Consider the following 24,530-nt stretch of genomic DNA (forward strand, 5'->3'; position numbering starts at 1 on the left):
CATCATTTGTCAGTGGAAGAATATGCATAAGAATTAAAACATTAAAATGTAAGTTGTTTTAAAGTTAAAAGATACTTTTGTATGTTATAACCTGCATTAGGTTATTAACACAAACTGCCACAACAGATGAGCCCTAAAAGCTTAGCACACAAAGATTTATTTCTTGTCCACATCACAGTCCACAGGACTTAGGCAGCCCTCCTCTGGTCCCCACAGCAGGGAAGGAGAGGGCTGGAGTATTGCCCATAAGGATTTAAAGTTCCAGTCCCAGAACTAGTGTACATCACTCCTGCCCACATTCTTCTGGACAGACTCAACCACATGGACCCAACTTACTGCAAGGCAGGCTAGGAAATGTAATCTTCCTGCATGCCCACAAAGAGGAAACAGTCTGGTGAATGTGGCATGATCTTTCCACATCTCCTTTTATTTGTTGTGTCCCTACCAGACAGGCAGAAGCCCAGGAATATGGACTCCAGTTGGACTGTTTTGGTCCCAGAAGCCTACTTAGGCTATGGGGTCAGGTGTCAACAACGGCACGTAAAACTAAGGTGGGTGTTCTGGAAGACAACATGCCAGAGTGAAAGTAAAACTGGTTCACCAATCTAAAGAAGTCAGAGAGGGTGAGAGAAATGAAGTGCATGTTTAACCTGATAAGAAGAGACAAAGTGGAGGTTAGAAGGCAGAGCCTGGAGGAGTTCCTCAGCTATGACGATAGAGCCATAGACCCTTTTTTTGTGGAGCAATAGCAGTCTCTGCGTGGATAGAAGGACAGGGATACTCATAATATCCCCTTGACATTGGCAAGGCAGATATTATTAACCCTGTTTGACAGATGAGGTTGCGGGATCCACCCCCAAATAGTGGTCTGATGAAAGCTATGGCCCCTCTGGAGGTTTCACAGAGGTGACTTGCCCAAGGTCACACAGCCAGTCAGAAGTACAAACAGGATTAAACCTAAGGCTTCTGACATCCAATTCATGGTGCAGGAGCCAGACTATTAACCCTATGCAGCCCTCTCCACTCTCTGTCCTCAGCAAGTCTCTGTGCCTGTTGGTAAACAAGCAGACAATGAGTCCAAGATATTCAGATTTTTACAAAGTAGGGAATGCACTTAGAGAGTCTAGGACTTCTCCCAATAAGTGTGTCCCCTCTGTCCCTATTTGGAATGGTGTGTGAGCCTCCACTGTCCCTGAGTCTGGGAGGTTACGCTGGGTGCATTACCCCTATGTCCTCACTGCCTTTGTATATTCTCTCACTGATATACACAAGGCCTAGCACAGAGCCTGGCACATAGGATTTATTAAATGAATGGGTGATCAAATAGCACTTCTCAAGCTGTGCTAGGATGTCCGGCTGTATTAAAATTATTCAGCTGTCCCCCGAGGCTTATTTTTTCTCCATGAGAGCAGGCACTCTAACTGCCATAATCTCTGAGTATCACCTTCACTGCCCATTGCACAGGGTAGACACTCAGCATATATATTTACAGAATATACAAATGAGAGGAAAATAGCTATAGCTGTGCCATTTTTGTCCCAATTCTATAGCTAGATTCTATAGCTAGCATTAAGTTTTCTGAAAATCAGACCTACCTATATCACTTTAATTCTTTAAGCTCTTTAATGACTATTCATTGCTTTTGGTGTCCAGACAAAGCCCCTTAAACTTGCCTATAGAGCCCTGCCAGTACCTCTGACTAGGAAAGGGCTGAACAGGGCAGACCACTATTTGGGGGTCACAGACTCTTAAGATTCTGATGAAGGCTATGGCCTATCTCTTCAGAAAAATGCGGTCACATGTTTATGAGCATACACTTTTCTATTCTGTTTTACAAGGTGGATGGGTCCTCTGTTGTCCAATCCTGGACCTCCCTGGGGCCCATAAATCCAGGATGGAGGCGTCTCAGTGGCCCACCTAAACTGTCATCAGAGTGAGGAGAGAAGTCAGCTCTCCTAAGGGCCTCTCTGAAGCTCCTCAAATACAAGGCACCCACCCCCATCCAAGTGCCAGCTCTCTGTTAGTTAGCAATTCAGAATGACTTTTCAGAGCAATCCCTCAGTCTCCCGTGATACTTGTCTGACAATCCCTTAATCTTGGCAAGAGCTGCATTAAACCAACCTGTCATCGTCATTCGTCGCACGCAGTGGCAGCTCACAGAGAGACACATACATGCTCAATGAAAGCTGGGCTCTTCAACCCATTGCCAGAAATTACAAGTGGGGGGCCTATCACTCTAAACCAGCACCCAGAGGCAGACAGACAGGGCATGCCGAGAAGTACCACGCCAAATCAGGCTGGAGGTGAGTTGCTTCCACCCTGGGGGCTGTCAGGAGTCACTGAAAGGAAAGTTTAAAACAATCACTATTCTCAAAGCCCAGGTCCCTTCCCTGTTGGATTAAAACAAAGGAATGGAGCCATAATATGAAAAAGCATCAGGGGAAATTTGCTGAAAATGGGATTCATTTTGACAAATTCAAAGAGCCCTGTTGTTACCTTGCTTCTGGAGAATCTGTTTTTTCTGTTACTTTTATGACCTGTGAATTTCTATTCCTTTTGAAAAGAAAAAGTGAAACCATACCCAGTTGATACCCCAAAATATTTTGGAAGCTTTAAGGAAAAATAACAACAACAACAAAAAGAAATGATTGGTACAAAGGCATGTGTGGTCAAATCCTTCCTTTGGGTTAACCCTTTTACCAACGCCATACCTTATCTGATAATAATAGTTATTATTAAAGTTGTGAGCTTTCTCTTTTTTATCTTTTATCATGTGCTAAACACTTTCAAATCCTTTCTACAAACATCTGTTTTGAGTCAACTGTGTCAGACGGGTTGCAAAATTGGCCCCTATTCTTCACTCTTGCACCTTGGGCAAGGTGACGTGTCCCTCTGCTTGATTCTGGGTTTGGCCAGGCAATTTCGTTTGGCAAGTGAGATGTTAGCAGATGTGAAACAAGCAGAGGCTTGAAAAAGCATCTGTGCTTTTCCATGTGCATTCTGGTACCCCTGCCCTTACCACGAGACAATGCCAGGTTAGCCCTCTGCAGAGTGAAAGATACATGGAACAGGCCGGGTGCGGTGGCTCACGCCTGTAATCCCAGCACTTTGGGAGGCCGAGACAGGCAGATCACAAGGTCAGGAGATCGAGACCATCCTGGCTAACACAGCGAAACCCCGTCTCTCCTAAAAATAGAAAAAAGTAGCCGGGCGTGGTGGCGGGCGCCTGTAGTCACAGCTACTCGGGAGGCTGAGGCAGGAGAATGGCGTGAACCTGGGAGGCAGAGGTTGCAGTCAGCCGAGATCGTGCCACTGCACTCCAGCCTGGGTGACAGAGCGAGACTCTGTCTCAAAAAAAAAAAAAAAAAGAAAAGAAAAGAAAGATACATGGAACAGATCTAAGTTGTCTCAGGCACCCAGACAATAACCAGCTGACCCTAAGACCCATACACAAGCCCAAACAAGATCAACAGACCTAGCCAATGCCCAAATGACTCCTGACATGTAGGAAATAAACTCACATTTTATTACTAATTATTACATACTACTAAAGTTTCGTGAGTGATTGTTATACAGTATTATAGCAACTAGATAACTGATACACCAACTGTGTGCCAAGCACTGTTTTAAAATATAGTATATATAGCAGTAAACAAAATGGACAAGACCCTTACTCTTAAATTCCTGGTTACAATACCTAACTCAAAATTTGTAGCACCTCTATAGAGTATGCTATATTCCCAATTACACACAAGGAAAGTGAGGCATAGAATGGTTGCATTACTCGCCCAAGGCATTACAGCCAGCAAATGGAGCTGGGATTCCCCCTCAGGGGGTATGATACAGTGGATAAGTCACTTAACTCCAGTCAGCCATGGTTTCTGCAACTGAAAGATAGGAATAATAATAATGAGTACCACATGAATTATTGTGAGGAGTAAATGAGATCATACATGTCAAACGCTTGCCACAGGGCTCTGCACGTGGAGACCTCAAGCTGTGGACGGTACTATTTCTGTTATTTTTATCATGGCTGTTGTGATGCTACCTGAACCCAGAGCCTGACTACTTCACCAATTCTTTGTTATTTTGTTGTTTCGGTCTAGTTTCCCATTCCTTCCACCTGATCAATGTGTAGATGGAACTGGTTGACAAGTATGGAAAATGGCACTGCTTTTTTTCATAGGGAAAACAAGAAACTTAGAAAATGTTCAGATAAACTTCAATAATCTTGATTCCACTGAATCCAGTGAGGGCATGGGACAGGTCTGATAGCTTCACTACAGAGAGGTTATTACACTCCTGGGCTAGAAGCAGACATTCTAAAGGAAGAACCAACCACATAATTTTAAGGGCCCCATGTAAAATGCAACTACTGGGCCCCTTGTTCAAATATTGTTAAGAATTTTAAAACGTTTAACATCAGAACACAGAAAAGAGCATAGAGCCCTTGTGATTTAGTGCCTTCCTCATGGAATTGTTTTGAAGATTAAATGAGAGGAGCATTTCAGTCTTTAAAGCAGTATCTGGGAAACAGTAAATGCTCAACAGCAGTGGTGTGAACTGTCACTGTTATTATCACCTATTTGTTGAAGTAATGAAGGGAAACTCAGCCAACATGAAGCCCTTTAACCTTTTCAAAAGGCTTGGATGGCCATTTTCTCACGTGGTTTTCACAAAGAGCTCTGTGATGAGGCAGGGCAGAGGTGTCTCGGTCCCATAGCTAAAGAAATGATGGCCCAGAGAGTGTCACGGCCTTCCGGAGTCTACACACCAGGAATTGTTGACATCAGCCTGGAACCTGGGATGCCCCAGCCCTGTTGTCTTTCCCCCAAGTCCTCCTGGCTCCAGCTACCTCTGGCCCTCATAGAATTGCCATGCAGGCAAATTTACTTATTTGATATAGTCAGGACCCAACTCTCAAGATGAGATTGAGGACTTACTTTGCATAGATCCACATCGGAGGCTCCCTATTCATTCTCCCAAGTCACTTACTGCTCCCTGACTCACATTCTAATATAACTGTCTTCTGAGCAAACTCTAGGCTACCCAAGGAAGGAGAGACTGAGAAAATCATGTAGTATATGATTAGCACACAGGCTCTGGAATAGGACAAGGAAGTCTGAATCTGACTCTGCCACTTAATAGCTTGGGCAAGCACTTAACTCAGATTATCTCAACCTGGACAACATTAATATCTGGGGCTGGGTCATACTTTGGTGTAAGGAGACATCCTGTGAATTGTGAGAGGTTTAGCAGTGACCCTAACCTCTACCCACTAGATGCCAGGAGCACCCCACCCCCGGGTGTGACAACCAGAAATGTCTCCAGACATTGCCAATTGGCCCTTGGGAAGGGAGGCAGTGAGAAGCAATTTGATCCTAGTTGATAACAACTGACTTAACCTCTCTGAGCATCAATGCCCTAAACCTATAATCTGGGGATTATGATAAACATCCCTGCTTCATCAGGCTGTAAGAACTGAAGGAGATGATCGTGTACTGGATTGGCGTAGGAACTGACACAGTTAGATGGGCAATCAGTATTACATGCTGTTATTAATGCAGTGCCTGCCAAGGAATGGCGACCTTTGCAAGAGCTCCACAAGCTCCCCGAATTTGGGGTTGAAAACTTAATTCAGGCTGGGCGCGGTGGCTCACACTGGTAATCCTAGCACTTTGGGAGGCCGAGGCGGGCAGATTACCTGGAGGTCAGGAGTTCGACATCAGTCTGGCCAATATGGTGAAATCTCATCTCTACTAAAAATATAAAAATTAGCCAGACGTGGTAGTGTGTGCCTGTAATCCCAGCTACCTGGGAGGCTGAGGCAGGAGAATCGCTAGAACTCGGGAGGTAGAGGCTGCAGTGAGCTGAGATTATGCCTCTGCACTCCAGCCTGGGCAACACAGTGAGACTCCATCTCAAAAAAAAAGGAAAATTTAATTCAGCAAATACATTTTGAAGATCCATGTCTATAGGTATACTGCCAGGTAATAGGAATTAAAGGGTGAATAAGATTCAGACACCACCCTCAAGAGGTTCCCTACCTGGTGAGAAGCTCACAGCCCAGGCTCAGTTCACACCCTGGCTCTTCCACTTGCATGTGTGACTTAGGGCAAGTTTGCCTCACTTTGATGAGCCCGTCACCTCATCTCTAAAGTGAAGATAATAATGAGAGACGTAGCTCTTAAACATCAGCTACTCTGTCTCCCCACAACATTTAATCTCTCGATTGCTGTTCCCCTTCTGCTCAGCACACTGCCTGGAGCAAAGAGAATAAGTCCATTGCCCACCTCCATGGGAGAGGCTACTTCCTTCCCGGTGAACATGTACCATCTTCTGGGAGATGATTCGGGATCTGAGGCCCATCATCAGAAGGACTTGGGCTTTTGGCCTTGGCAGTCACGTCACTTCTCTCAATCAGTTTATTCACCTATACGATGGGGATAATGACAGTGCCTACCTTCATAAGGTTCTCATGAAGGTAAAATGAGATCATTCATGTAAAACACGGCAGAGAGCCCGGCACAGAGGAAGCACACAATGCCCCGTCGCCATGGCGATGGAGAGGAAGATGCTGACCAAAAAGGGGAAGCAGGGGGCGCGGCTCTCCATGGCCTGATCCAATCGCCTTGGGGAGCTGATGCAGGAGCCCAGAACTCCATCTCCCACACCCTGACCGCGGGGCACAGACTGCAGGACCCTTAACACGAAAACCTCCTGTCTACGCCAGCCCCTCCCAGGCCAATGGCAGGAGCCCTGTCCCAGGCTCTCACCAAACGATTCAAGTGTATGAAAATATGTATGTATATATGTATGCCGACACGAAAGAGGAAAAGTGTAACTTCTAGTCAGAGCCTAAATTTCTTGCCTCCAAAGCCCATCTGGAGAGCAGGGGTTCTAACAGAAAACAGCCGTACAATTAGCTGGCGTTCTGTAGCTGTCTTCAGCAGACTGCTTACGCCGATGTCTCGATAGGTGGTCTCCCAGTTCATCAGTTCATAAATAAGTAATTTGAAATGTGTTCCTGAGGGAAATTTTCCTCCTGCTCTCCCCAACAGACTGTACTCATCAGTTTTCCCATTCTCCAGGTAGCTGCCGTCCTCATTTATAATGGCCAGAGGAACTACGCTGTTCTAATTCCTGCTTCATTACATTGTCTAATGCGAGTTTTCACCAGCCTCACAACTCCACATTTCTTTATGTTGATAAGAAAAAACTTTGCATATATTATTTATTAGCACTTTGGAGGTGGCTTTGCTACAGGTTTAAGTGGAATATTTTTACATACAAAGCAAGATAGGCAAGTTGAATTCTGGAAAGGGATTTGGAAATGTTGATCAGCTCCCCGGTGACACATGTGCGTGTGGACTGGGTGGGACACACGTGTGGCACACACTCCACTCACACACAACCAAACCTTCACCACCTATTTTACTGCTTCTACCTCAGCTCCTACCTTTGCCATCCATGTAGCCTGACATATATTTTGTTCACATTTTGATGCATCGTTCCAACGTTATATTTTTCCATTTGAGAAAATGTACAACCAGATCAAAAGCACCTGGTGACTTAGGAACACCAGGGTCCCCCACTGGCGAAGCTAATGGAGTCACTAATTTGCCTGGCCAATAAAACCAATGATTTCTATACTAAAAGCCTTTGAGTGAAGCCTCCGGGGCTTGCTTCAGGGTAATGGAGGGGGGCTAGTTTCCTCTTAGCCAATAACCTAATTATTTTTTTAAAGCACTAACTGTACCTTTCATTATAATAATGCATATAATTGATTTTACTGATTATGTCTTTCATGGCATCTATTAGTCACTGAGAACTATATTTACTTCTTTCTGTTGTTTTTATGATTGTTTAGCTTTGGGATCTCATAGTAGGTAATTAATAAAATATGTTAATCTGAGAGTAATTTACCTAATGAGATCTCCAGGAATGCTTTTCTCTCCTGATAAAGGAATCCCTCAGAAGGCTTTTGTGGGAGGAAAGCTTTCCTGTGAAATCCTGGCACAATCTGAAACCTAAATTCAGGTTTATTTGTTAGTTTCCTTAGCCTCTGAACAACCATAGAATTTTTCATCAAAAGAATTTAAAACCGAAGGTCCAGTTTCAAATGAAACTGCCCTTTTCTCTGGTCTGTCTGGTGGCAGCAATCAACAACCTCACCCCCACGGACAGTCATCCAATTAGGCAATGAACGAAGTTGACCCACGAGCTATTGGAGATCCCTTTCAGGAAGGGGCTGCAGTTTTGAAGGAGAATGAGATTATTGTGATGCAACACAAGCAAAATCAAAAGGGTAAGATGAAGGAAAGAGAGAAGAGGAGGGGGCTAAACAAGGATGAATTTTATACCACAGGAGACTTATTGCGCAGTACCCACTATCCCGTGAGTCAGGATGAAAAAGGTAGACATGGTTTCTCTGGTATAATAACAGTTCACCTCTATCTGTAAGGGGTGCTGGTGCATTGAGTGCAAATCCTAGCTCATTTTCTGAGATGCTGCTCAGAAAGGCCTGAGGATGTTTGCAACAAGAGTGGTGCTTCAAGCTGAGGATCCAGAAGCAGACAGACCTGGCTCCCGTGCAGGTCTACACCTTGGTCATGTCCTTTCTTAACTCCAAGCCGTAGTGCCTTTCATTTTTAGTATGGGCGGCAGACATTAGTACCTACACACCTGTAACAAAGGAACACAGAGCACACACCGAGGTTTCTCAACTTTAGCACTAGTGACATTTTCGGGCAGATAATTATTTGTTGGGGGTAGAGTGGTTGCACTGTGCACTGTAATCTGTTTTGCAGTATCCCTGCCTCCAGCCACTGGGTGCCCGTAGCAGTCTTCCCCGAACCAGAACAGCCAAAATTGTCTCCAGATATTACCAAATATCCTTTGGGGGCTAGAGGAATGTGGCAGACACCGTTGCTACTCCTAAGAACACTGGCCCACACTAAAGACTCAACAAACACGATCTTAGTATTACAGTAATCTTTTCTGAGAATGAACTGGCAACATAGATGAGAAGCCACTCGGGAAAAAGAATGCAGGGTGTTCTATGGTGAAGTCCTCCAACTCTTGTTATCATCACAGGGAATAAGTCCAGATTTCAGTTTGAGGAAGATCTCCCACTGACATGCAGGAGCTCCTCTGTAGCCAGGGCCAAAGTCTTACCGGCAGGCAGGGAGCATTTGCCTGAAGCTAAAATGACACCAGGTTATGGATTATATCCAAGATACGCAGCACTCATCTCACATCCAGCCCCAAGCTCAGGTCCCTGGAGGGACAAGCCAAGCCGAAACCAAAGGAGCCACCAATATGAAATACTTTGTGTTTATGTATCGAAACATATATTATGTCATATTTTTAATATATGTATACCATACACACAAGTTTCAGATAAATAAACAAGTAAAAACTACAGTAAACTCCCTGCCAACCAAGGAAACGTTGAAAGTTACTGAGACCCGAACTCTAAAAAGCGAAGTATGAAAATCAGTAAAGCCTAAAGCAAACCCGCCCATTCTTTGACTCCTTTGACATAATCACGTTCTCTAGAAATTCAGGTCCCAGATGCTTTTCTAACCCAGACCATTTCAAGTTGAGACTGAGATTCATCTGGAGTGATTGTACCTTTTACTTGTTAAGAAAAAGTGGCCTTCATGCCATGTGAAAGGCTCTTGTAATGTACATTGTCTCATTTAGCAAACTAAAGCCTGGCAATTTTAGCAATCATTTGATTGCCTCACTCTTTACAAAAAAGAGAACAGAAATCTGCATTTATATACATACATATTTGCACCAAAAAAAGTACTTAAAACCATTGAAAATCACATGAACACAAAAATAACCAAATATCATTGCCCAAACATGTGTTCACACAACTCGCTCTTGCACTTACTCAAAAATAAGTACATAATGACATTCAGGGTCATAAAATGGATTTCCCAATAAGCGGAAAAAGCATGTGCCCGAGCCACCACTAAAACAGGGGCACCCAAAATAAAAAATTTTTATTGAACTTATTATTTGAAAACCATCAGAGTAGTCATCATGAGAAAAACAATTATTCTAGTTGCTTATACTTGTGTAACAATTTAGCATTGTTTTTATTTTCAATTGCAGTTAACCCTTAAACAATGCAGGGATTAGAGGAGCCAACCTCCTTATATGCAGTCAAAAATCTGCATATAACTTTTGACTTAACCACCAAAAACTGAACTACTAATAGCCTACTGGACAGAAGGCTTATCAATAATATAGTCAATTAACACATATTTTAGATGTTAAAATGTTTTTCAGGAAAGCATTAGGAAGAAAGAATACGTTTACTCTTCATTAAGTAGAAGTGGATCATCAGAAAGGTCTTCATCCTTGTCTTCACATTGACTAGGCTGAGGAGAAGGAGGAGGAGTGGGAGGGTTGGTCTTGCTATCTCAGGAATGACAGAGGTGGAAGAAAATCCACAAAGCAGTGGACATGTGCAGTTCAAACCCGTGTTGTTCAAGGATCAACTTTACCTACACTGGGGGTTGGGGAAAGTCACCATAATTTTTTTAGATATTCAGGTTTTGAAAGTCTTAATTGAGCCCCTAGACACACCCCAATTTTCATATACAAACTATGAAATCTGGAAACCCAAGTCTGCTGGTACTGATACCCCTCAGCATGATACTTGGGATGGTGGAAAGGGCTCTGTTCCCAAAGCTGGGGGACCTGAATTCTAAACCTAGCCAACCACTTACTATCTATTAATATCTTGTTCAATCTCAGTTTCCCAACTGTTAAAAAACAAAAACAAAAAACTAGTTGGTGAAATTGATATGATTTCCAACATTATTCACTTCAGCTTTGATTGCCTATGAATCCCACTTCTTGCCCAAGGTCACCCACAGCTGGTGGCCAACAGAGGCAGAATTAGAGGTAATCCCATCACCTAGTTCAAGGCCTTTTCCACAAAGTTATACCCACACAAAAAAGCCCAAGCCCCTTCCTTCTCTCTCCTCCTCCACCTCCTCATTGCTATGCAACTCCTTTCTCATCTCCTGTGCAGCCCATCCACAACCCCTCCCCAGCCCCGACAGCTCACGCTGCAGGTAGTGCAGGAAAAGATAGCAATGGGGAAAGACAGTCAGGCACATTGAAGGGGTTACTTTGCCTGGGGAACCCTTTATCTGAAGTTGTCCTCAAAAGCGAGAATGAGTCGATTTGCATTTTCCCACTGAAGCATGCCGAGTAGCTGAGGAGTGTTTCTCGTTACCAAGTACCGTCTTCTCTGGTTTGCCCTGAGGCCTTCTCTGGGGCTGGAGCAGCTCTGAAAACACCTGTATGCTGCCCATTTAAATACATGCTTCAGACAAATCTTTTAGGGGTTTCAAAAGGGAAAAACTAATGCTTTTCCGCCCCAGCATACATTATCCTTCCTGTGAATGCTGAAGGCAGAAATTAACTCTCTCTGAACTGGTTTATTTAGTCTGTCTTTCCGTGTAAAGCCTGCATTCCATGTTAACGGACTGGCGGTTAACAGCTTTCTCCTTCCTGCCTGCCTGCTTTCCTTTCTTCAATCATGCATTCATTCAGTAAGTATTTACTGACATCCATTCCATGCAAAAGCACTGTGTTGTCCCCATATATTCTCCAGAGACAACTTTGACAAGGATCCTGCTCTCAAACCGCTCCCAACCTGGCTCAGGTGATAATGGGCCCAGATGTGCCCAAATGTACCCAAATGTTACCTGGGGACCTCACTGCATCTCAGGAATTGGCTCAGACAATTTCAAGGCTTGTTGGAATCCACAGTTCTCCCCATGACGTCTGCAAACTCCTGGCCTTTTTGTTCTGCTGCTACACCTGTGCCTGTTGCCTTGATCGGGCGCCAGCACCTCATAACTTTGGTAACTCTGTGGAAGAACTGAGGACAGTAGAGGGCAATTGCATCTCATGCCACACAGCCGTCGGCTGTCTTGATGGCTCTCCACCTCACTCTGCTGGCTCCCAAAGCGCGGGCTCTCCAAAAGGTGACCCACCTCACTACGCACTCTTTTCTGTAAAGCATAAGCCCTGTCCGCTCTGCTGCTTCTCACCCTACTTCTCTCACAGTGTGCAATTGCAATAGACCAGCCTCCTTCCCTGGTATCTGAGAAATTTAGAAAATAAAGTTCTCTCCATCCTTTTACTCAAGTAACTATAATACAAGTGGAAAAATTACAGAAGTCATAAAAGTATGCCTGCCCCCAGGCAGGCAATTAATAAATATAGTAAATAAGCATATCTGTTGAAAAGAGGATTCGAAAAGGACTATTGTGGTTCAGGGGAGGGAAAGGTAGCTTTCATAAAGAATTCAAAGAAAGAAGCTTTTCTCCAAAAAGCAGAGCAGCACATGTGCAGGCACCACCTCCCACTATCTAGACCTTCCTCATCCTTCTCTACATCTGTTTTGTTTCCTCTTTTCTCCTTTTGAACATCTGCCCACCTCCTTGTGAAAAAAAAAAAAACGGAAATGAAGGGATTTTGAAGGTCTGAACTCAGGATTCAGGAATTATACAATCTTAAAGGGTCTGGGCAAGTAGAAATTTTTGAGCTCAAGTAGAAATTTTTTTAGCTCATCCACCTAATGCTTTTGTTTCATAAAGGAGTAAACAGAAATTTCCAAGGTTGTGCAGGATGTGAGTAGGGTTTTTTCCTCTTAATTTGAATAAGTGATAAACATTTTAAAGTCAAGAAACTTTACATCAGAATCCAGAAAAAAATCAAAGATCTGCCAACACTGAGCTTGTGTCCCTGCCCAGCAGCAGTGGGCTGGAATGGGGTAGCTCTGGCTCCTGTATGCACAGTCCCCTTCTATCCCAGCTGCCTCACACCCAGATGGGTTCAATCATCTCCATCATAGTCATGGCCCCTACAGGCCTTTAAATTGTAATTCCTGTGTGTTAATCCATTTTTGCGTCACTGTAAAGGAATACCTGAGGCTGGGTAATTTATAAAGAAATGAGGCTTAATTGGCTCAAAGTTCTGCATGCTGTGCAGGAAACATGGCACCAACATCTGCTTCTGGTGAGGCCTCAGGAAGCTTCCAATCATGGCGGAAGGCAAAGTCGCAGGGCCAATGTGTCACATGGCTAGAACAGGAACAAGGGGCTGAGAAAGGTGCCACATTTTTAAACAATCAGCTCTTGCATGAACTCAGCAAGAACCCACTCATCGCCAAGGGGATGATGCTAAGCCTTTCATTAGTGATCTACCCCCCATGGTCCAATACCTCCCACTAAGCTCTGCCTCCAACTACTGGGGATTACATTTCAACATGACATTTGGAGGGTCAGATATCCAAACCAAATCATCCTGCTCTACAGCCGGTTTCCTACTCCTGACCAAAACAAAAAAACAATCCAACAAAAGCCACATTAAACCATGTAGCACAACTAACCTCAGGCAGCTCTCTATGTGATTGGATTCTAGAAGTCCCCAAAACCAGAAATTCCCATTCTCTCCCCATCAAAAGCTAATAATAATAATAATAAATAGGAGGCAAACAAACCAAAGCAAAAAGCTTTCCCCACTGCCTGGTACTGCCTGAAATATCACTGGATCTTGGAGAAGTACTGTGTTCCTCTAACATCTCGGATTTGAAAGAAAAGTGGTACAGAAAGAAATGGCCCCTGGCACACACCATCATCTACTTTAACATTTTGACTGAGGATCATTTTTTGTGGTAGGAACCTTCAGATATCCTCTGCAGACACACACACACACACACACACACTCCAAACACAACAAAACACAACACACATCCCCCTCTCTCATTCTCTCTCTCTAAGCCACATACTCAACTTTATTGGAATCTGATTAAATAAACAAAAACAAACATTTCTCCTTAAAGAAGAAAAGGAAATAATTTTCACAAAATAAAAACACAGAGCAAATATACCTATCTGAAGGTGAAAAGATCACTGTTTTCTCCAGAAAGTCAGAGAGAGCATGAACCAAGAACACGAGATGCTGCAGTTTGCTGATGTGAGTGTGCGGACATTGAGAAGCAGGTGGTGTATGAACACAGGCAGAGAAAAGGAAACGAAAACTGTCATCTTAGCAAGGATCACTGCATTGTGCTATCAAGGTCACAGTTGGTAAAGACCAAAATACTATCTCCAAAATTTTAGCAAGGATTCTTCCTTTCTCTTGTTCCCATAGTGAGTTCCAGGAAATGGAGAGAAAGTGTAATAAAGCATATTTCTTTTTAAATGGCGTATAGCTGGCCTCTACTTGGATCCTGTTTTCTGGCATCATTTTAATTAGGAAAGGTGAGAAAGTTTCCAACGTCCTCCAACCCCCTTCCCTGTATCCTAAATGAGGGTTTCACAGAGAACTGGCAACCAACACGATTTTGACAGAGTGAACTTCTTTCTCTCATAAGCATTCCTCCAATCCCCAGATAATACCCCTCATTCCTCCCACATTAACTAACACACACAACTTTTCTCCTCCCACCCTCCCCAGCCCACACTTCTCTCCAAAACGTATAACATAATTGTGAAGGCTAATTATCAAATAATGCTTAAGCCTTTGGGAACAAGATAGGGGGTTCTACAAATGTTTTAAAAAGTCCCCAGGCTGCAATAGAAACGTGATTAACTGAAACAAAAATGCCTGCTGAAAACTTTCAAACCCAAAGTCAGTTTTTAAGATTTTTTTAAACATATAGGTATATTATATACATGCCTGTGTCACAATTTATCTATATGTGTATATGTCAAATGTGTCTTTTTTTTAATCTGTCACAGAAATTCTCTGCCATTCTAGAGCAAGACCCTTAGAGAGAAAAATAATTTGAAGTCGGTTCATCCTTTTTTCTGACACATGGAGGTCCATCATGGATTTCTCCCATGACAGGGGACCCCTCAGCTGGCTCTGGTAGGAGACAGGCGGAAGCTGCCTCTAGTAAGAGGAAGGAGAGAGGAAATCTAGGCGATACAATTCTCCTCCTGGCCTGAACATGAGCAGATAGGGTCTGACAGATGTAGTCTTTATCATGGAATAAAACAGGCTCACAGCAGTGTGCCTCACACATGAATGTCACATTTTATGAATTCCCATATTGTCTCACTACACGCTGCAGTGAGCAGGGCTGGGCAGACCACGAGGTTGAGGAACGACTCGGCCTCTCCTCTCCCACGCCCCCTCTATTCCAGGCAGGGGCGTTGGTTTTTTTGCCTGCATCCTCAGAGAGGAAGAAACAGCGGCTAGGGATGCACCTGTGTGTACAGGCCAAGTCCTCAGCTGTGATGCACACAGAAGTTAAATATAGCACTGTGGCTGGTCAGATTTCAACTGTCCTGGGACCCTGAGCAGTTACATAGCAGAAGGGGCTGGAGGGAGGGAGAGGAGGAGGGATTCAGAGAAAGCGTGCACAATAACAATGCATGACCTATCATGCAAAGAGCCGCAGGGCAGAAATAAGGGCTCCTCACTCCTTCAGTAGAAACCAAGCCCAAGGTGCTGATTATGTGCCGAGCAAGCCCTCTAATAGGAAAGAGCTCATCCACAAATCCTGGGTCAGGAAAGCCAGGAAGGTCCATTCTGAGACTCTGTCCATAGATGAGTGTTCTGAGGATTAGCTCTTGACTCCACACTGTGGAGGAAATGGTATTCAAAATCTCTAGGGACTCACTTTCTAATTAAGGAGCAAGTCTTACTGGTTGCCTTTACCTCCCACCCCACTGAGACCCCTTGCTCCACTCATGGGACTCAGGCACGAATGGGGAATTCTGAGCAAGAGGCAATCAGAATGTGAAAAACATCCAATGGGGCTCTCCCTCACCCCCAAGTTATTGAGCTAGGCCTGAGTCAGCCAGAGTTAAGGCCAATGACAGCTCTTAATTTGCTCTCTTTCCTATGACGTGATGCCATGCCATCCAAATTAAACACAGTTACCTCCAAGGTGTACTCAGTGTCGTCATAGCCGTGAAAAAAAAAAACCACAATACATCTTCCCAGACCAATTTTTCTTTCAGTGCCTAAAAGTGGGGCAGGGAGACTATTCTTATTAGAAAGCAAGCACAAATGTAAATCAGAAAATTCAAACAGATTTTTAAGACAAAACATTAGTCTTCAAAGAAATTATAGGTTTCCAGGGACTATTTTGAGCTCAGCCCTATTACCTCCCTGAAAATGAATTTACTCCCTTCCATCATAAGCGGTCCTTTGATTTAAAAAAAAAAAAAAAAAAAAAGAGCTTATGCATGTGGTAGGCCTAAATAGTGATCTCTAAAGATATCCAGGTCCTAATCCCCAGAACCTGTGAATCTTGCTTTATGGCAAAAAGGATTTTGCAGGTGTGACTAAAGATTTTGAGATGGTGTATGTTTATCACAGCACTATTCACAATAGCAAAGACATGGAATAAACCCAGCTGCCCATCAATGGTGGATTGGATAAAGAAAACGTGGTACATGTACACCATGGAATACTATGCAGCCATAAAAAAGAATGAAATTATGTCTTTTGCAGCAACACGGATGCTGCTAGAGGCCATTATCCTGAGAGAATTAACGCAGAAACAGAAAATCAAATACAGCCTGTTCTCACTAATGCGTGACAGCTAAACACTGGATACATATGGACACAAAGATGGGAACAGTAGACAGTGGGGGCTCCAGAAGTGGGGAGGGAGGGAGCTGGGGAAAGGTTTGAAAAACTACCTATCCGGTACTATGTTCACTGCTTGAGTGACAGGATCATTAGAAGCCCAAACCTCAGCATCACACAATATACCCATGTAATGAACCTGCACATGTATCCTTGAATCTAAAACTAAAAATATATTTTAAAAAATTAAGACATTGAGATGAAAGATTATCCTGGGTTATCTAGGTAGACCTTACATGTAATCATAAGTATCCTTCTAAGGGAAATACAGGTGGAGTTTTGACTACAGAAAGGAGGTAGAGACTGGAGTGATACAATTTGAAGACAGAGGAAGGGGCCATAAGCAAAGACACACAGATGGCCACTAGAAACTGAAAAGGGCAAGAAAACAAGTTCTATTCCCAGAATCTCAGAGGGAACCCTGCCAACACTTTGATTCTAGCTAGCCCAGGAAAACCCATTTTGGACTTCTGACCTGTACTGTAAGAGAAGAAATCTGTATTGTTTTAAGCCACTAAATTTGTGGTAATTCATTATAGCAGCATCAGAAAACTAATATACTTCAGAAATAAGACTGCAGGTCACTGAGTTCAGCAACTTACGCTATTATTACGAATGGTTTTACCTTGAACCACAAAGAACATAGGATATCTGGAGATAATTATTTTATCTCCTTTCCATTAAAAAGTATTCCATTAAGCCACAAGGCATGTTTTCCTCTGACTGCCTTCAGGCACTTGCTCATATCATTTCCCCTGACTAGAAAGCCATCCTCATCCTCACTACTTTAGGCATTATGGTAAAACCAATAAATAAAATCTCCCTCAATTGAGATGCTTGATGAGAGTTAGATTTTCTGTCTCTAATAAGTTTTAGTAATTAGAAAGAGCAAAGAAAAGATTTCTAATCCCATAAAAGTAGGAAGCTTTTACCTCCAGTGCCAGTCTTAGATTTTTAGACTGTATGATCTCAGGGGCACCAAGCTGTCTTTTCTAGTGGCCTGCTGTTGTACCATAAATGCATACTGTTCATTGGGGATTTTAGTTCCTCTTCTCTAGTGGCCCCCAATAAAATGAAAATAATAGTTAAAAACCACTCTCAATCATTACCCCAAATTATAAATCAACTTTAAAATAGGCATACATTTTGCTCAGATCTCTGATGAATTATCAAAAAAGTGAAACAACTGGAACTTACATTAAAGAGTTAACTGGAAAATAGGCAAAGAGGATCCAGTATACCACTAGTTGGAGACCCTGAAGAAGAAAACAAGAGAAGAGATGATCCTCAGGGAAACAGACAGTATTAAAAACTGTAGTTCAAAAAAGTTTTTCTGATACCAAAAAAAAGTGATTTGAACTGTATATTAAAAGAACATACCATGTACCTGGTAATATTGACCCAGAATGACCAAAACCAAGACATAGTCTAGAAAAATTATTGTATTTAAACGAAAAAGTTATTTGGACATCTAGGCAAACAGGGCATATACTCAATAAGGAAAATTAATTATCCTCAAATTTTTTTGACAGCAATTCATTATGCCAGGAGACATTACAGTAGTATATTTAAGATATTCAAAGAGAGAAAATGTGAACTAAGGATTTTATATCCAGAAAATCACAAATAGCTACTAACCTGAAAAGACTCGGAGAACATTGTTCCCATGAGCTCCTCCTAAGGAATCTACTAAAGAACAAGTCTCAGATAGGTGTTGCTGGTGAATATTACTATATATGTAATTAGAAGTTAAAGAGACTGTACTGTGTACTGCCTGTATGATTCAAAATGAAATTATAGTACACTTATGAAAATGGGGAAATGATTAGCATATGGAAAAAAAGTTTTATCTGCTTTCAGTAATAAAAATGCCTGTTACAGTACTAGTACTAATATTCTGAGAATATTTTATAAGTAGAAAAATATGCAAATGCTAATTATGGGATATTCTATCATCCCCTATTGTCTTTAAGAACTGTGCCTTCATGCCTGGCACAGTGGCTCATGCCTGTAATCCCAGCACTTTGGGAGGCCGAGACGGGTGGATCACGAAGTCAGATTGAGACCATCCTGGCTAACATGGTGAAACCCCGTCTCTACTAAAAATACAAAAAATTAGCTGGGCATGGTGGCGGGTGCCTGTAGTCCCAGCTACTCAGGAGGCTGAGGCAGGAGAATGGTGTGAACCCGGGAGGCGGAGCTTGCAGTGAGCCGAGATCGCGCCACTGCACTCCAGCCTGGGTGACAGAGCAAGACTCCATCTCAAAAAAAAAAAAAAAAAAGAACTGTGCCTTCAAAGATTTTGAGGTGAGAGAAAGGAGCTACTGAAATAATATAGAAGATGTTAAGTAAATACCATGCAGATCCAAATCTTAATTGGAAGTATCAGTACCACCTCATGAAGTATTTGTGTAACTCCAGCTCTTTTGATTAAAGAGACTTAGAAACAAAGGCCAATCCAATAGCAATGAGTTTCTCTACATCAGAGTTGGTCTTCATATGACATTTCCCATTGAGCTAAACCAGGATTTCTTGGACAAATGGCTGATTTCAAGTCTGAGGCAGAGTGTGTCCATAATGAGTTTATGGAGTGTGTCCAATATGAAACTGTCAAAAACTACATGGGTCATGTCAAACATGACTCTGTCTCAAAAGAGTCAGAAAGTACCTTGAAGAGGGTTCCATTGGCCAAAGACTTGAGCTTTGCAATAGATTGCAACCCATCAAATATATATAAATCCAAGAGTTCATAATAGCATATATATATTTTAATTGGTCATCTTCCGAAGAAACAATGATCCAGTTTGTTAATTTAAAACTAGGTAAATAAAAGGAAATAAATATTTATTCTACCTATTCTATATGAACTGTAGTACTGGGTAACAAAATAGGAGATAAAAGGAAGAGTCTTTTTATAAAAGTATCTCAATAATAAAACAAAAGATAGAATTAAAATTTTACTATTTTTCAACTCCTAATGAATTGATGAATGTAGACATTGAGCATCTACCTCAACTAATACCAGAAAAGAGCAAAAAACAGACATTATATACTTTCCGATGAAGACACAATATCCAACACCACTAATAACCTCATTAAGGGATCCAACCGGTGTCATATCAGACCTCTCGATCCGGGTCTCAATTTGCAAGAAATACAAAAGTGGGTTGAACCGCACCATGAATGAGCAGTCAAATATCCAGACTGCAGGACACTTGACAAGTCAAATAGCCCAGGTTTGTCAACAGATAAATTAGAAGAAAGAGGTGGAGTGGAAAACCATAGATTAAAAGAGACCTGAAAATCACATTAAGTTAAAAAATATATATATTATATATACATATGGGCAAGACTAAACTATACAGTTTAGGGATGCATACTTGAATAATAATATCATAAATAAATGCAAGAAAGTAGGCCAACTGCTGACTGCCACAGCCAGGATGAGCCTCATGGGTCCCCTCCTTGGCTCCAGTGAGATCAGCCAGAAGACTTTCTACTACTTCTTCTCCCCTAGCCTCCCAGGAAGTGACATGCCCAGAGTCCCAAGTCCACTGACCTGGGGACTGGTGTGGCTGCCATAGCTGAGGATAGTGGGCATGTGGTAGCCAGCCCTGCCAAGAAGGATCAGGCTGGGCAACGTGAACCTGGGACACTGCCCTCCTCACCACTGAGCAGAGCAGTTAATCTGTGTCCAGAGAAACATGGCCACAGCCCTGCTCAGACTCACACCTACAACATGGCCATGGGCTTTGGTGAGATTTGGAAGAAGCATCTCAGTGGAGAATTTGGGAAACCATATTTTATAAAGCTCATGTGATTTGTTGCGATAGAAAGCAAGGATTACACTGTTTATCCTCTCCCACACCAAATATTCACCTGGACCCAGATGTGTGACATAAGAGATGTGAAGGATGTCATTCCAAGACAGGATCCATATCATGGACCCCATCAAGCTCATGGGGTCTGCTTTAGTGTTCAAAGACCTGTTCTACCTCTGCCCAGTTTGGAAAACATTTATAAAGAGCTGTCTACGGACATAGATGGCTTTCTTCATCCCAGCCATGGAAATTTATCTGGGTGGGTCAAACAAGATGTTTTACTCAATGCTGTCCTCACTGTTCCAGCCCATCAAGCCAATTCTCATAAGGAGAGAGGTTGGGAGCAATCTCTGCTAATGCAACTGTGTCCTGGCTAAACCAGAACTCCAATGGCCTTGCCTTCTTGCTCTGGGGTTCTTATGCTCAGAAGAGGATAGTGCCATGGAGAGGAAGCGGCACCATGTACTGCCAACGGCTCATGCCTCCCTATTGTCAGCGTATAGAGGTTTCTTTGGATGTAGACACTTTTCTAAGACCAATGAGCTGCTGCAGAAGTCAGGCAAGAAGCCTACTGACCGGAAGGAGCTGTGATCCTCAACTGAGAGGTAGTCTGTCTCCATTAATGGTTATTGAGAAACTGCTGTTAAAGTATTTGTCAGGTATGAAGTCGAATTGATAATTTCCCTGTTAATTTTAAGTATTCTGCATGAGGGTGAAAAGCTTCTGTAAAGCAGCCATGAAACAGGCTGCCCAGGAGTGGTAGCTTTGCCCAGGCAGACAGAGCAAAGGCTATCACTTGACCAAATGACTTTCTCTGCAACACAGCTTTGGCCCAAAATACACACATTTCTCAGAAGACAGATGAGGTCAAATACTCACTTGGCTCTCTTTACCTCCCTTACCTGTATGGCTAAAGTGGGCAGATGTGCACCTTTAGGTACAGCCATAGTTCAGTGCCTGCTGCTCCCTGGTTTTGCCTGGTTAGACTTTCAGTTACAAGGTATTGGGGCATGTTTGCTTAGAAAGGCCCCCTTTTCTGGACAGACGCAGTGGCTCACGCCTGTAATCCCAACACTTTGGGAGGCCAAGGTGGGCAGATCACGAAGTCAAGAGATCGCAACCGTCCTGGCCAACATGGTGAAACCCCATCTCTACTAAAAATACAAAAATTAGCTGGGCGTGGTGGCGCACGCCTGTAGTCCCAGCTACTCGGGAGGCTGAGGCAGGAGAATCGCTTGAACCCAGGAGGCAGAGGTTGCAGTGAGCCAAGATCTTGCCAATGCACTCCAGCCTGGCAACAGAGCGAGACTCCTTCTCAAAAAAAAAGAAAAAGAAAAAAGAAAAGCCGCCTTCAGCCAGCCTAGCAGGCATTCCAGTCTCTGCCAGGTACACTGCCCCCCTTGATCTTTCAAGGAGTGAAGGAAGCATGAGGATGTTATACAAGTTTCTAGAAATCCAGCCCCGAAATTAGGGCTTAATTTCCTGATTGTAGTAGAGGTGAAGGTTTCTAAGGGATATTTGGTGTGAGCCTGAACAGACAGACAGGGGCTGAGGGAAGTGAGTTGGCTCTTTGGGTGTTTTGTGGAATATGCAGTGAAATTTGAACAAGGAAGAGGAAAAACAGGAATTTTTTTAATGGGAGGGGATGATTTTCTCCTAGGGTTATCCTGAGTTTGGATTTCTAAGGCAGCATAAGCTGCCAAATACTGATTTTAATGAATTGAAATCATTTTGGGATATTTTTTCTGCCACATTGGAAAGTTTTAGTTTTTAAAAAATACTTATGCAGATATATATATTTTTTTCCCAATCCTTGTTTTAAGAGACAATCTTTATTGGGTCTGCCCCTCCATCCTCAATCTTGTTAGCAATGCCATTTTTGCTCTTAGCTGGGTTAGAGTTACCCAGTTGCATGGCGTTTGGTAATAAAAGACTGTTAACATTTAAAAAAAAAAAGTGATTGCTATAGAAATCAAGATAATGGTTACTTTCAGAGGAAGGGAGAGATTGTGTTGGGCTCGGACATGTAAAGGGGTTACACAGGTAGACAGCAATTCTATTTCTTGATGCAGGTGGTCATTAACAATGGTTTTCACTGTATAATAATTCAATAAGCTAAATATTTGTTTTGTTTGGTTTTATATATCTGGGTTTAATTTTACTGTAGAAATATTTTCTTGGAAAAAAGTTAACTGCGATGGTTACTCACTTGTTCTTCATCTTAATTATTTGGTCTTGATGAAGAAGCAGCTCTCTCCAAAGCAAGGGCTAAGTCTCCTTTGACTTCTGAAAGAACTAGGACATAATAATCAGTGCTGGCTGGGTGCGCTGGCTCATGCCTGTAATCCCAGCACTTTGGGAGGCCAAGACGGGCGGATCACAAGATCAAGAGATCAATACCATCCTGGCCAACATGGTGAAACCCCATCTCTACTAAAAATACAAACATTAGTCAGGTGTGGTGGTGAGTGCCTATAGTCCCAGCTACTTGAGAGTCTGAGGCAGAAGAATCATTTGAACCTGGGAGGCAGAGGTTGCAGTGAGCCGAGATCATGCCACTGCACTCTAGCCTGGCAAAAGAGTGAGACTTCGTCTCAAAAAATAATAATAATAATAAACAGTACCAAGTCATGACCAGTGAATTAAGCACACAAGAAAGCTCATGCAACTCGTGTTGAATGAATCTATGAATTAGTTGACAGATAAAGGCAAACCACCCAAAGCCTAAGTCATTCTGCATACTTCTACTAGATGCTTCTCCCTGGAGAGGCTGGCATCAACCAATCATCTCTCCAGTCTTACAAGCTTAGCTACTTTCTCAAACTCCACTTCAGCCAAACAAGTCTACTTTCGGATTTCTATTTCCTAGCCTTTGTGATTTCTCCTATCCCCCATGCCTTCTCTCATAGGCTTTCCTCCTTCTTTCTGTGCACATAAACCCTACTCATCCTTTAAGGCCTGATTATTTCTCAGGGCTTAAAGGAGAATGAATAAATTTCTCCATTTCTTCTCTAAAGTCAGTCTTTATTATCTGCCACATTGTGCATTCTGATTCCTATGAACTTCAACAATGCCTATTACCACTACTGGGCACTTAGTTCCTTGCTTGCCCTGGTATCGTGAGAGAACATTTTATCTTTATTTGTTTGGAGTATGCAAATACACTTTACTTTTTTTAAGCCTGGAGTTGTGACTGATACTTTTTCTGAAATTACTACAGAAAGCCTACAACATTTTGTGCATAGGAGGCTGGCTAGATGGATAGAAGAAGATGGATATACTTGGGAGTATTCAGTGGGTACTGATAGACATAAGGCAGATATGTTTATATTCAATGGGGACAGAATTATGGGTCCCCACTTTGGCCCCGAAAGTCACTGCAAGTGGTCTCTAGCCAACTATGGGCAGCTACAGATGTTGAGCCTCTGCAGACTGAGATGCTGAAATGAAAGAAGAAGACAATGAGTGTGAATGGGAGAATATTACTGATAAACTTCCTTTCACTCATGGCTTTGTCCACATCTGGGCCTATCAGCAGGTCACAGACTTAAATTTTGAAACTTTAAGCAAAAATTTCAAGAGTCCCACTTCATATACAAAAAGTATATAAAGTATATTTTTAAAGTATTAAAAAAATTTTTTTGAAATAGAGTTTTTCTCTGTCACCCAGTCTGGAGTGTAATGGCATGATCTCGGCTCCTTGCAAGCTCCACCTCCTGGGTTCAAGGGATTCTCTAGCCTCAGCCTCGGGAGTAGCTGGGATTACAGATGCCTACCACCATACCTGGCTAATTTTGTATTTTTAGTAGAAATGGGGTTTTACAATGTTAGCCAGGCTGGTCTTGAACTCCTGACCTCAAGTGATCCGCCAGCCTTGGCCTCCCAAAGTGCTGGGATTACAGGCGTGAGCCACCATGCCTGGCCCCTCTCTATATACTTCAAAAAAAAAAAATCACTTCTGACAAGTTTGGGGCCGGGCAGGACCAGTTGGGTGAGAGTTCTTTTTGGCCTAAAATCTAGGTCCAAATAATTACCATGAAAAATCTGGGCCCTATCTCTGTT

General features: G+C 42.8%; 1 pseudogene; it reads left to right on the forward strand.

Annotated features, from left to right (window-relative positions):
- Positions 1-20,090: 20,090 nt before the first annotated feature.
- LOC100601281 lies at positions 20,091-21,059 on the forward strand (annotated as a pseudogene).
- The last annotated feature ends 3,471 nt before the right edge of the window (positions 21,060-24,530 follow it).

Source organism: Nomascus leucogenys, chromosome 2 (assembly GCF_006542625.1).
Source record: "Nomascus leucogenys isolate Asia chromosome 2, Asia_NLE_v1, whole genome shotgun sequence".
Lineage (NCBI taxonomy): Eukaryota > Metazoa > Chordata > Mammalia > Primates > Hylobatidae > Nomascus > Nomascus leucogenys.